The 13,501-nt window shown below is 29.8% G+C and overlaps 1 non-coding gene across 1 annotated transcript; it reads right to left on the bottom strand.

The window, feature by feature from the left end:
* Window positions 1-11,753: 11,753 nt before the first annotated feature.
* Window positions 11,754-11,834, bottom strand: TRNAL-AAG (transfer RNA leucine (anticodon AAG)). Its single transcript has one exon. It is a non-coding gene; the product is annotated as a tRNA-Leu (tRNA).
* Between the last annotated feature and the right edge of the window lie 1,667 nt (window positions 11,835-13,501).

The raw sequence follows: 13,501 nt of genomic DNA, 5'->3' as shown, positions 1-13,501 counted from the left end.
CATGTTTCTAGGATTCATATTAATTAATTAATTGTCACAATTCCGTTTCACTTATCTAGTAGAGACCTTTTTAGGGTTTTAGGGTTTAAAGAATGCTACCCTATAGTACTTTTCCAATAAGCAATTGACCCTCATATTCAAACTTGATTTTCATAGATATATATATATTTTCCTTTAAAAAAAAAAGTCATATTAGGGTTTTATTTTTTATTTTATTTCCCCTTTAAAAAATCAATAAGTGATTGATCCAACTTTTTCAAAAAATCATTTTTTTTATATATAAAAACGAGCTTCTCATGGAATGAGAATGCGTGTGAAAAATGCAGGTCCACATATGTATACAATTTAAATTTAAAATAGATTTAAAAATAATAATAATAATTTATAATTTATATACCTTGTACTTGGTTAAAAATAATACTTATATTATTAAAGATAATATATTTGATATAAGAATGCATAAAATCCTAATTATTATCAAGTAAAAAGTATTGAATTTGAATTTTATAAATTTCAATTCCCATTTTATGTTTTTTTTTTCTTTAAATGTGTGTAAAAATACACTTTTCTCTATATAATATGTTATTTGTGATAAATTTATTTATTTCTTGTTAATTTTTAAAACTTTTATCTTTTACATCTTTTAAACCACTTGATCTTTATATAAGATTTGTAAAACTTGTAACTAAAAAATTTATAAGTTTAATTCAATCAAAGACAATTTTAATTTGATTTTATGAACAAAATTTACTAGGTTCTCCCTTCATCTAGCCTAAACTCCTTTTTTTGGAGCTCATTTGCAATATACTAAAATGTGCAATTATAAATACAAGACATATGCAAGGTTTCAAATATTGGTAAATACTGATATATATTTGCAATATACTAAAATGTGCAATTATAAATACAAGACATATGCAAGGTTTCAAATATTGGTAAATACTGATATATTGGTACTTGAATTTTACGGATATATCATAAATATTGAAAAAAAATATTGGTGGATATTTTGATAAAAATTATTCGAAAAAATGATAAAATTTGTCATATATATATATATATATATATATATATATATATATATATATATATATATATATATATATAATGTTAAAGTTATTTTGTAAGTATAATGGATATAAGTATGATTAAAGATAATAGTTATCAAATTTTTATTAAAAAAATTAGTTTAAATTCCTTTAATATATTTATATTCATTTATTTTAAAATTTAAAAAATATTTTTATTAAAATATGTTTGATTACATTTTAAATAACAAATTAAATTGATTTATATAAATTATTTTATTTGAGATTTAATTTCTAAAATTTTATTACAAATATGTGATGACATTTTTTTATATTAACATTAATTTATTTAAATGATTAAAATTATCAATAATGTATCTTATCAAATTATTAAAACTTCATTAAAAAAAAATTTATATTGTAGCAAATTTTGAGTAAAATTATATTTTTAATATTTTAAAATAAAACATTTTAAATTAAATAAAATTAAAAGGATGAATAGAAAAAATTAAGAGTGAAGTGATAGTAATATTTTAAAATAGGGTTAATGAGATAAATATGAAAAGCATTTAAAAATAAAATGATAATATAAATTTAAAATAAAAGATAAATTAAAAATAAATAATTTTAAAATGGATAAATTAAGAAAAATTTAAAAAAAACCTCCGATACAAATTTTTCAAAAAATCATTATATGAATTTTTCAAAAAATCGCGATTTTTTTTTTCCACTACATGTGCTTTGCTTCACGCTCAATTTTTTTCGCCATTTTTTTTGGCCAATATGTCTCCCTATAGCTGATATTTCAATAATTTTTTTTTAGTTTTATCCCAACCAATTATCGTGGCCGATTTTGTTTCAGCGGCGGTTGATATCTAATATTTCGGAGAAAAAAACCGATTTTTCAATCACTAGACATATGGTTTCTAGTGTAGACCTCAAACTGAGGGATTTCATTTTATTTTTTTATTATTTTCTGGCCACCCTTAGAAGGAGTCGTTCTCGGGTAGCCAAGGAAGATTGAAAAGGGAGGAAGGATAGAGTGAGGATGAGTCGTTTTAGACGGCCAGAAAAGACTAGAAATGATCTGTTCTACGCGGCCATGAGACTGATGGGTGAGCTATTTGAAAAGAATGGGACACAATTGAGTGAAAAAAGAAGGCATAGTTGGGTAAGAAGGAGACAACCATTTGAAAAAGAAAGAACTAAACAAAAAGGAGGGTTGGTTACAGGAGAAGGGCGAGTTGTAGGGGACAAAGGGAGCGTGTTTTGCAAGCTGGTTGGGATTTTAGGAATAAAGATTTTTTTTTAGGGTGAAGGGACAGAGAAAACGGGGGGAGACAATGAAAAATAAGTTTTTTGGAGTTATAGAGGGACGATTTGAGAGGATACCGACTGAAAGCACAGTGGAAGAAATTTGAGAGAACTTGAGAGTGAACCAGTGAGGAGCCTTAGAAAGAAACTTAAGGAAGAAGGGAGTTGGAGCAGGCAAACAATTGAGCGAAAAATGAGATCATTCTCAGGGGAGGGGAGCTCGAAGAAGAGCAACTTTTTGCTTGAGGAGGGTCTTCCAGGTTTGACTAATATAGTTCCCTGTTTTCTCACTTCCACAGGGCTTTTTATTTTCATTTTCAACTTTTTTTTTTTTTTTGGGCATCAACTTGCTGTTTCGGTATGGATAGGAGGAGCCATTTGTTTGTCTTGGTCGAATTTATTCTTTCGTGTGCATGCTCTATTTTTGGGGTTCCTTTGCCCTTCTCTGTACAAGATTGATGCATGAGTTTGTTTCTAAAACTTGATATATGAGACCCTTGTTTATTTTCTTTGTTAATCTCACTTGTTTTAAGCTCATGAGCGTCACCTGTAATAGGGTTCCATATCATTATGTGTTTCATGTTCTTGTGTTTGCTTAATCCTCGTCGTTTACTCTGGTTGTTGTCTTTGCTACCATCCTTATATTTTTGTTGTGGTGGGTGGATTGTATGATATGGGGTTTGGTGAAAAACGAGTGGAGTTGTACCTGTGGTTGTGGTTTTTGCTTTCCTGCTGATAGTTTGTGGCTCAAAAAGAAGAGGAGGAACAAGATGTAAGTAAGGGATGAGGGGTTTTGATGCGTTAGTGACATTGCTGTGATTGCCAAAATTGGAGAATATTGACTCATTGAAGAAGTTGAAAGAGATTGTTCAAGCGTCAAATGGAGCAGTAGTAGCCAGAGGAGATTTAGGTGCTTAGATCCCATTGTAGTAGGTCTCATCCACTCAACAAAAGATGGTTCAACTATGCAAGTATCTAAATGAACCTGGCAGTGTTACCTCACGACTACTCGAACCCATGATTGAATACTCCTGCACCAACCTTCATATCTACCCAACTCACCACTAAATCGATTCCTCTCTTTACTTCTTCACCCATACCCATTAAACCGATTCCCCTAATATCTCTCACTCATCTTCTCATTCATCTCCATCATGCATGATCCCCTCTGTGCATCTTCTTATCATCACCACTATCAAACTCGTTTCATCTCATCACTCCACCACCCTTCTTGCCCGCCCATCTAACCCACTTTCAACTTACTTCCACCATTTCCCCACATGCATGAGGTCTAAAATGCATGGTCAGCCTCACCTCATCATCTTTCTAATCGACATACCTGTCACCCCCTCATCTCTTTCAACATTCACATATCTACTCGCCACCCTCCATTACAAGCACCATACCCATGCCACACTCATTTCCATTTGCCTTTAACACACCACTCAACCCATTTATCCCTCTACCCACAGTTTCACTCACCACCTATAACTTCATTTTCCAATACCCAACTCACTCATTCCTCTTACCACCTTTCCAACCATTCATACCCATTTTCCACTCGTGTACACAAGAATCCCGCTCCCATCACCATACTCATGTTCATACCACCCACCTCTTCCTTCATAACCTCATATGCATCCCCAATTCGTTCATTTCCGTCATTCCCCATGTTTGTATGAAGCTCCACGCGTGCATGGGAGCCATGCAAACATGGCCACCTATCATACCCATTTTTCTCTCTCAACCCATGGCTATGTTTCACACCCATCCCATGCACATGGTCGCCTCTATCTAACTCCATTTTCAACCCCCATACTCATCTCCAATTTCATACCCCACTAATCCCATACCCGTCACCACCTTCCTCTCTCTATATCCTTTATGCCCATCTTTAAGCCCATTTCCCTCTTTCTAAATCTTCACTTGTACCCATTTCTCTCACCTATCCGTTACACCTATTGCCATAGTTGGTTCATTCACCAAACCCACTTCCTTTACCACCTCTCACTACCCACTTCATGCACATACCCTACCTATCACTTCACCATCTCATCCTTCAATACCCATTATCTCCACTATTAAACCCATATCTCATGCCAACCTTCTCCACATCCAACATCTCAAGGCAAACCCGTCATTCGATCATCTTTGACATTCATCAAATTCACCACCATACTCCTCATTTACGTCCCATATTCGACACCACATCGAGCATCATCATTCTTCCAAGTGTGGGGCAAGGGGTTGTGTAAGCATGCTCTGGAAAACTTCATCCAATTTTTCAGTTCTTCAACTTCGACTCAGTGGAGACACTTCCTACAAAGGCATCAGGTTTTAGCGATTTCCAACCATTGAATAGCCGTTATGATGCACATATTTTGGTGTTTGAATCTAAGCTCAGTGTGAGGGCAATTTTCGAGATCCAACGTCATGAAGCAGCGAATTCCCAAGAGAATCATGAACTAATTTCTTGATTGTAGAAGAAATATGTTGTCAGAAGTGTTTTCAAGGGAGCTATGAATGTGATACACCTATTTATAGTGCCTTCAACGTCTGTCTTTGTCTTGAAAACTAGAATTTGATTTTGTGAGCCAGCAATGAAGCATATTGAAGGATATTTGAGGGTCTCTCTATTTCTCTCGGAGATGGGTAAGCTTTCCGACGTCTTCTCCTTAAAGCATTTTATGGTGCTCTCACTCACCTTGAATGTGGCCTTGATTTCTAGACTCGTATATGAGGTTGAGAATTGGTGGGAAGAACAAATCAAAGCGTCAATGGCGGACGCCTTAGAAAAATCAACGCGTGTTAGCATGAGCAGCCTCTATCTGTCATCGCCTTCAACGTCATCGTGTATGGTTGTCACTAGCACAAAGATTAAAGATGACAACAAAAGAGTGATCAATCTCGACCACGGGAATCCGACAATGTATGAGAGGTTTTGGCAACAAATGGGGGACATAACAACCATTGTGATCTCTAGGTGGCAATCCATGAGTTATTCTTCAGATGTGAAGAACCTATACTGGTTTTTGGAGACTGAGTTTGCCAAGCAAGTCATTAGATTATACAAAATTATGGGAAATACAGTTTGAAAATCTCTTGGCTACTAAGTAGACTGTTGCAAAAGGGTTCAGGCTTGAAAGTGTGTGAGATGGCTATATGGTAAGTGGCTATGATGATACTACTGGGAATTCAGGATGTGAAAATGCCATGTGAAAATATGATCTATCACAGCCCTTGGAAAATTTGGAGCTCAAACAAACAGTCCTCATGGTGGGCAAGTTGGCTATGGTGAGGAATGCAGTGTCCAGTTACGACAAGCCCAGCAGCCCCACTAATCCCTATAATGCAATCTCCCTACCCTGGGCCTAGAATAAAAATGCTTTTGCATGGTGCGCCTCGCGCATGGCCACCTTTTGAGCCATGTGTCATCTCCTATTTCCTCCTTTGATTTTGAAAATACTTTTCTCTACCTCCATTCTGTAAATATTTTTCTTATTCTAGTTTTGCAAATAACTCATTTCTTTAATTTTTCATTCCTTAGAGTTTTAGGTTATCAAAAATCTCATTTTCAATCAATTTTGCTGCCATTTCTCTTTCTAGCAAGCAATTTTCACATTTCTTGATTTTTTTTTTTAAATGTTTTAAAATAAGCGTGAATTAAATTTTGTGATTCTAAGTGATGGAATTTACGAAATTGATTCATGCAAAAATAAAATGGGATTTGGTGGGAGTCCAACATCAGAGAAGTTTTATTAAAAATAAAAATAAGTTTTGAATGAAGTGCAATGTGTATCATTGGTGATTTCATATTATGTTCGGTGAACGCATATGAGCCATATTTTATGTTCATTAATTGTGCACTAACCTCATATTTTTTATAACGCATTATGGCTCGTTGCCAAGGTACGCACCCGCTCTCACTCTGGCCATTCTTTATACGTGTTTTGATTTCCATATGTGTATGATCGTTTTGGGTATCCATTGATTTCCTTACCAATTGTCATGATTACTTCATTTTATTAGTAGAGACCCGTTTTTTTTTTTTTTTTACTTAAAGGGGTGTCACGGTCTTTACCATACCTTCTCGATAAGTAACTTGACCCCCGAACCCATATTTGGTTTTTCACAGACCATCTTTTCCAAATAAGGAGTCACACTTAGGGTTTTCTTTTTTATTTTGTTTGAATGAAGCAGATAGAGTTTTTTTTAAAAGAATGGGGTTGATAAATGAGCATTTCAAATATGGTTTCTTTGTGCATTTCTTATTCATTCTTCCTCGTTATCACTGTTTTTTTTTTTTTTTATCATCTCTCCCTAGCACTTGAGCATTGTTAGTTTATTTTGTTGTGCATTGAGTTGTGTTGAATCTGAGTGTACTTTCATGCTTGCTCTGTTTTGGTTGTTCCCTGGTTTTTTTGGGCTTCTCTCTGAGCTTTAACAAGAGTGAGAGAGGGAGAGTGGTGAGAGGAACTCTCTCTAATTGCCAAGAACTCCTTCCATTTTGCAGTATTATTATCTAATTTCGATTTAGTTCAGTTTTTTTTTTTTTTTTTATCATTTGTGGAAATTTTAGATTCTCAAATCTATAAATTTGATTTTTTTTTTCTTGATGTTTTTCATTGCGGTAATCATCACTTTTTGATCATGAGATGATCACTAGGAAAATATTTTCCTGTATTTTCTAGTACTAGAAGTTTTTTTTTTTCTCTCTCAAGAAAGTTTATGGTTTTTTTTTATTTTTCTTTTCTTCTCTTGTTTCAGATCTAAGCTGAGAGGGAAGAGATGTAAGAAATTCGTTTCTGGGGTTAACATTTTCTTTGAGTCCGAGGTAGTTGTGGATTTGTAGATCTGAATGACTGGTTTCAAAGGACCTTTTCGAAGATCAAGTGAGATATCCAAAATTTTTGCCCGGGATCTTGGTTTTATTAGAAAAAAAAAAAAAGCTTTGTTTAATCGAGTGTGAGAATTCAGAACCAGATCTTGGCTGTTTGTCTGGAAGGTTGTAGACTTTTGGATTGGCTTACAGCTAGATTTACTGTATTTGTAGTTTTATTGTGTGCTTTTGAAGAATGAATTATTTTCCTGATGAGGTTGTGGTCCACGTGTTTGTTACTTGGCTCTTTGGTTTATAAGCTCAAGGTTGGTTTTGTTGGGATTGCAATTACTTTTGGTTTCTCTTGGGATGGTTGTTTCATTTCGAGCATCAAAGGTATCTGGACTGGAATGCTAAGTAGAATTCTTGTTCAAACTTTACTATTGGCAATCATGACAATCAGATGTGATTGGGAAGAACAATGCACATGCCATCTTTTTATTCATTTTTTTAAAAAACTTTTAATGCTAAAAGCTTTATTTCTTTATTTATTTTGTTTATTCTTTTTTTTTTTTTCATTCTCAAATAACTCTTTAAAATCTCCTAAAATTCTAAAGTTCCAAGTTTATTTATATACTCATTTATCTATTCCTTTTAAAAAATATCATTTTCAAAATAATCTTGTAAAATCTTATTTTAAATTTAGTTTACGAAACTCCAATTCTAAAATTCAATTTTCCAAAACTCCAATTTTTTAAATTTAATTCTTCAAAATTCAATTCTCGAAATAATTTCCTAAAATTCTAATTTTAAATTTAATTTCCCAATATTCAAATTTTTAAATTTAATTTTCCAAAAATTCCACAATTCTGAATTTAATTTTTAAAATGTCACCTTCAAATAAATTTTTGAAACTCCAATTCCTTTCAAATCAAATTTTCAAAAATTTCATTCTCAAATAATTATTCAAAATTCCCTTTCCTTAAATTTAATTTTGAAATTTCCATTTTCAAATAATTTTTCAAAATTTCGATCCTCAAATTTAATTTTTTTAAAAACTCCCATTTTTAAATAGTTCTTCTAAATTCCAATTTCCAAATTCAATTTCCAATTTTCACATTTATTTATTTAATCATTATTATTTATACTATTATTATTATTATTATATTTATTTATTTATCTATTTATTTTTTAAAATCCCATCTTTAAATATTCAAAATTCCGATTTTCAAATTCAATTTCCAATTTCCAAAATTCCAATTTTCACATTTATTTATTTAATCATTATTATTTTCGTCATTATTATTTTATTTATTTATTTATTCATTTGTTTTTTAAATTCCATCTTTAAATCATTCTTCAAAATTTCGATTTCCAAATTTAATTTTCGATTTCAATTATTCCAATTTTCATGTTTATTTATTTAATTATTATTATTTTCATTATTATCATTATTCTATTTATTTATTCATTTATTTATTATTTTTAAATTTCATCTTTAAATAATTTCCAACATTCTAATTCTTAAATTTAATTTTCAAAATTTCAATTGTCAAATAATTTTCAAAATTCCAATTTCTTTCAAATTTAATTTCCAAAATTTCAATTCTTAAATTTAATTTTCAAAACTCCAATTTTTAAATAATTTTCGAGACTTCAATTTTCAAATAAATTTCAAAATTCTAGTTTTCTTTTAAATAGTTTTAATTCCACTCCATTTTTCAAATATTTTTTTAATTCATGAATTTTCTTCAATTTTCAAAAAAAAATCTTTCGTTTTCCTTGATTTTTTTAATAAACATGAATGAATTTTTCATAATTCCAAAATGATGGAATTTGTGATATTAATTCATGCAAAATAAATTGGACTTTGGTGAAGGCCCTACATATGAGCTTTCTTTTTTTATTATCAATTGTTATGTTTAATGAATATTGTTAGATCTTCGTCTTACTCTTTGATATGCATATGATCATTTTATACTTGAGCTAACCTTATTTCCATGATAGCGCATTATTACTTGTTACCATGGATTGAAAAATCGGAAAATGTCGCCAATATTTCGGAGAAATATAGGTTATCGGGCGGCATCGAAACGATAATCGGCACCGATTATCGATCGACGGAAAAATCGGCCAAAAATCGGCAAAATCGCCGATATATCGGCGAAATATCGGTGGAGAACCAAAAAATCGGCGAAACATCGGCGAGTGGAGGCACGCGCGGAGAAGACGGAGGTGGATGGAAAAAAATCGGCGATTAATCGGCAAAATCGGCTATATATCGACGATTTTTTGCTGATAAAATCGCCATAAATCGGCGATTTTTTCCAACCAGATTTCACCCGTGTAATTTAATTTTTTATAAAAAAAATTACAAAATAAAAATATTACCCTCTCATTGTAAGCATGAAAGGAAGGATTCCATGTTGGGTCTGTCTTATGACACAGCCCACATATCCACTCCAATTACTGTGGGCTTTTTTTTCAGCCCACAAGACCATGCCAAGACTTTGCTGAGGATGACTTTTATAGGAGTCATTTGACTCCTTGTTCCTCTCATTTTCCGATGTGGGATTGCTTAAATATCAATGAAAAAAAACATAACAAAACTCCACCAAGAGGATTTGAACCTTGGACCAATCTTTTACTATAGTCCACCTAGGACACCACTAGGCTACATGTGTTTTGTTATCTAATATGCCAAACAAAACAATATATATTAGATTTTAAATTTTTTTATAATATTAAATAAAAATAATATAATATTTTTAAAAATTATGAAATTAGTTTAAATTTTCATTTTTTTATATATTCACATTTCAATATTATACATATTTCATTTAATAAAATTTAAAATATTAATATGATTTAATTTGATAATATCAAAGATATAAAATAATATTATTGATGTTTAATTTATTCATATATATTTTAAAATTTTTATAATTATTTTTAATTTTAATAATATATAAATTATATATTTATGACGTCACATGTTCGATCATCGGTCCGGTTCTGAAAACATTGATTACACTTATAAAATAACTTTAACATGTATATTCTTACTTATTTTTATCATTCTTTGGATTTTTCTAAGCATTCCCATCAATTTTGGATAATTTTTGTCTCATCGATATTTGATGAAAAATATCCACCGATATTTCTCCGATATTTCCGATATATCCGTATTTACCGATATTTCAATCCTTGCTTGTTACTAAGGTACGTTATCAATCCTACTTCATTTATTTATTTGTTATCATGCTCGATTCATTTTATTATTTAATTATTTCATTGGTATCCATTAATTTCCTTATTAATTGTCATACTTGTTTCACCTTATTTAGTAAAGACTCATTTTTAGGGGCTTAGAGGGGTGCTACAATCTTTACTGTACCTTCCCAATAAGTAACCTGACCCCCAAATCCAGGTTTGGTTTTTTCATAGACCGTCTTTTTCAAATAAAGAGTTACACTTAGGGTTTTCTTTCTTATTTTGTTTTCTCCTAAAAAATAAAACAAAAATAAGTGGCGACTTTAATTCTTCTTCTAAAAATCCTATTTTTTACCAAATAAATAAAAAAAAACGCATGTGCAAATTAAATGTTATAATTTTTTTTCTTTTTAAATATATCTTTATATTTAAATATTATACATATTCTATTTAATAAAATTTACTATATAAATATAATTTTATTTATCATTATCATTTAATTTAACATATCAAATATAAAAAATAAAATATTATTAAAAATTTAATATATATATTAATTTCTTATAATTATTTTTAATTTTAATAAAATATAAATTATATATTTATAATATAATCATTTCGAACTCAATCAACCACTGAATTGTAAATTGATAATTTTTTTGCATCGATGTGTGCATTAGTGCTATTATTTGAAGTGCAACAAGGCACCATACTATAATGAAGCCACCACTTGAAAAATATCTAAATTTTTGGAAAAAGATAGAAGGTTGGTTTAGGGTTTGAGTGGGAAGATTTTCTAAAATTGTCCTTGAAAACCAAATTTTAAGAATAATTTTTAAAAATAGTTGTGTAATGTTTTTTTTTATAACAAACTTATGAACTTGAAATGTTATTAATATGTTTTTCATATTAATTTTTTTTTTATCACCTTTCATATTTATATAAATAATTTTTAAAATAGCCTCTAAAATTTAAATAAAAATAATTAAAATATATTATAGAAAACAATATATTTTCATAATAAATTCAAAAAAGTTAATTTTAAAAAAGCAAAGTTTATGTATATATATATATATATATATATATATATATATATAAACAGTTCATTCCAAACACGCCTTCAAATTTTTTTTCTCCTAAATTTTGGTCGATATTATAGAAATTCATAAATTAGTGAATCATCAACATCTCTTAAAAAATGACTGAAATATCTAAAATTTATTCCAAAAAAAAACAAATCTATTTGTAGAATAAATTATCGAAAAAATTGCTTTTTATAAAAAATTTGTCAAATATATTTAAATTTAGGAATTTTTTTCCTGAAATAAAAAATCATTTTTAATTGGAGTTTTTAAAAATAAGAAGGATAAAAAGTAACATGTTGAGAGTGGGATTTGAACCCACGCCCTTTCGGACCAGAACCTTAATCTGGCGCCTTAGACCAACTCGGCCATCTCAACTTTGTTATGTTTTTCTTAGCCATTATTTTTAAAAATAATAAACATCTGTTTTATTTTTGTTAAGTATAATATATCTTCATGATATTTTAACACACACAGCGAAATAGATTTAAATGATTATTGAGATTCTTATGTTCTCATCAAAGTATGTGTATGATTAGATCCAGTAAAATTTGGAACATTAAATTATCAATAAATTTATCAAAATTGTAACTTTTATTTTAACAAAATTTGAACTTGTAGTGAGTGATAAGTTCTAGTTGTTTACTGTTCAAGAATTCTTGTTTAGACAGTTTATATTATCCATACATAGTGTTTTGATATAAGATTTCAATTCTTTCATGTTTCAGTAGTAGCAAATCGTTCCATGAAGTTAAAGTCCAAAATATGAAAGAAACAAGTGTTTTCATTATTCTACCACACAATCAATTTTGTTTTATTTAATTTTTATTTCATGGCCACATATCTTTCTGGATAATGAATGAGAAATCTTTTCCTTGTTACATGAATCAAATTTTCATTTCATCCGGGAAAAGTCATTTTTTCTTAACAACGTCTTTGTCATTTTATTCAATAGTCATATGTTAGATAGGAACGGATTTGACCAATAATGAGTTATACACATTGAACACTTGACATGTACATGATGAAATTTGTAAGGCTACAAGATTAAGTCTTACAAAATAAAATCAACTCAAATAATTGAAATGAAAAGAGAATTAGAAATAAACATTCACTCATTGGCAAATATCCTAAACAAAAGAAACAAATTAATCTTTCCATTAAAGTAAAAAAAGGAATTGAAAATAAATATTTTCTTATTGACAAATTTCCATACAAATTATTAAAACAAAATAATCAGAGTCTTTAAATCTTGAAATTTCATATTTAATAGAAAGGATTAAAAATACAAATTTGAACAAGCCATTGTAGACCTTTAATTGATCTTCAACTTCAAGAAAGCACTGACATTGTCATTCAAAAAAACACTCATTATCATCCTTATAATTGTGATCAAAATGAATGAACAAGAGGAAAATATTATTTTTAAAACAATATTAGAACCAAGAGTGTACTACATTAATATTTCAATATCAATAATTTTTATAAGTATATTTTTCCTATGATTTTTTTTTTTTTTTTTAGACTCAAAATATCAATTCTCATTAAGCTTACTTAAGGGTAGGCTTTTCAAACAAAAATTTGATTGAATTAGCATATTTATTCTTAAGACAAAGCCAATATTCTAATAACTCCTGTTACTTACTCCCTTAGGTTAAAGTACATGTTGGGTCATTTTCCTCCTTGGACATAAAGCTTGTTAACCTTCTACATTTCCCTTTCTTTTACATCAGAGAAACAACCCCTTCATGTTACATTTTCTATTTATAATTCCCACCTTTTCATCCAAACATTGGCATTAGAATAAGAAGTTGATGCATTAGATTCCACTCGTTTGTTGAAAAAGCCTGGCCCTTGATGCTATGTAATTGATATAAAATTGAGTTCCACGTGGGTGGATGTACATGAATCCAAATTAATGAAAACCCACTATCATGCATCATATTATTAGGCCTGCTAAGAGCCCAAAAAAATGAGTCTTCCTACCCTTACCAAACAAGCAAAGCAAAATAAATGATTATGTTTGAAGACTTGTGCCACAAGTA

This window comes from Vitis vinifera, chromosome 18 (genome assembly GCF_030704535.1).
Source record: "Vitis vinifera cultivar Pinot Noir 40024 chromosome 18, ASM3070453v1".
NCBI lineage: Eukaryota > Viridiplantae > Streptophyta > Magnoliopsida > Vitales > Vitaceae > Vitis > Vitis vinifera.
Note: the sequence above shows the minus strand (reverse complement) of the source record. Positions and strands in the feature narration are given on the sequence as shown.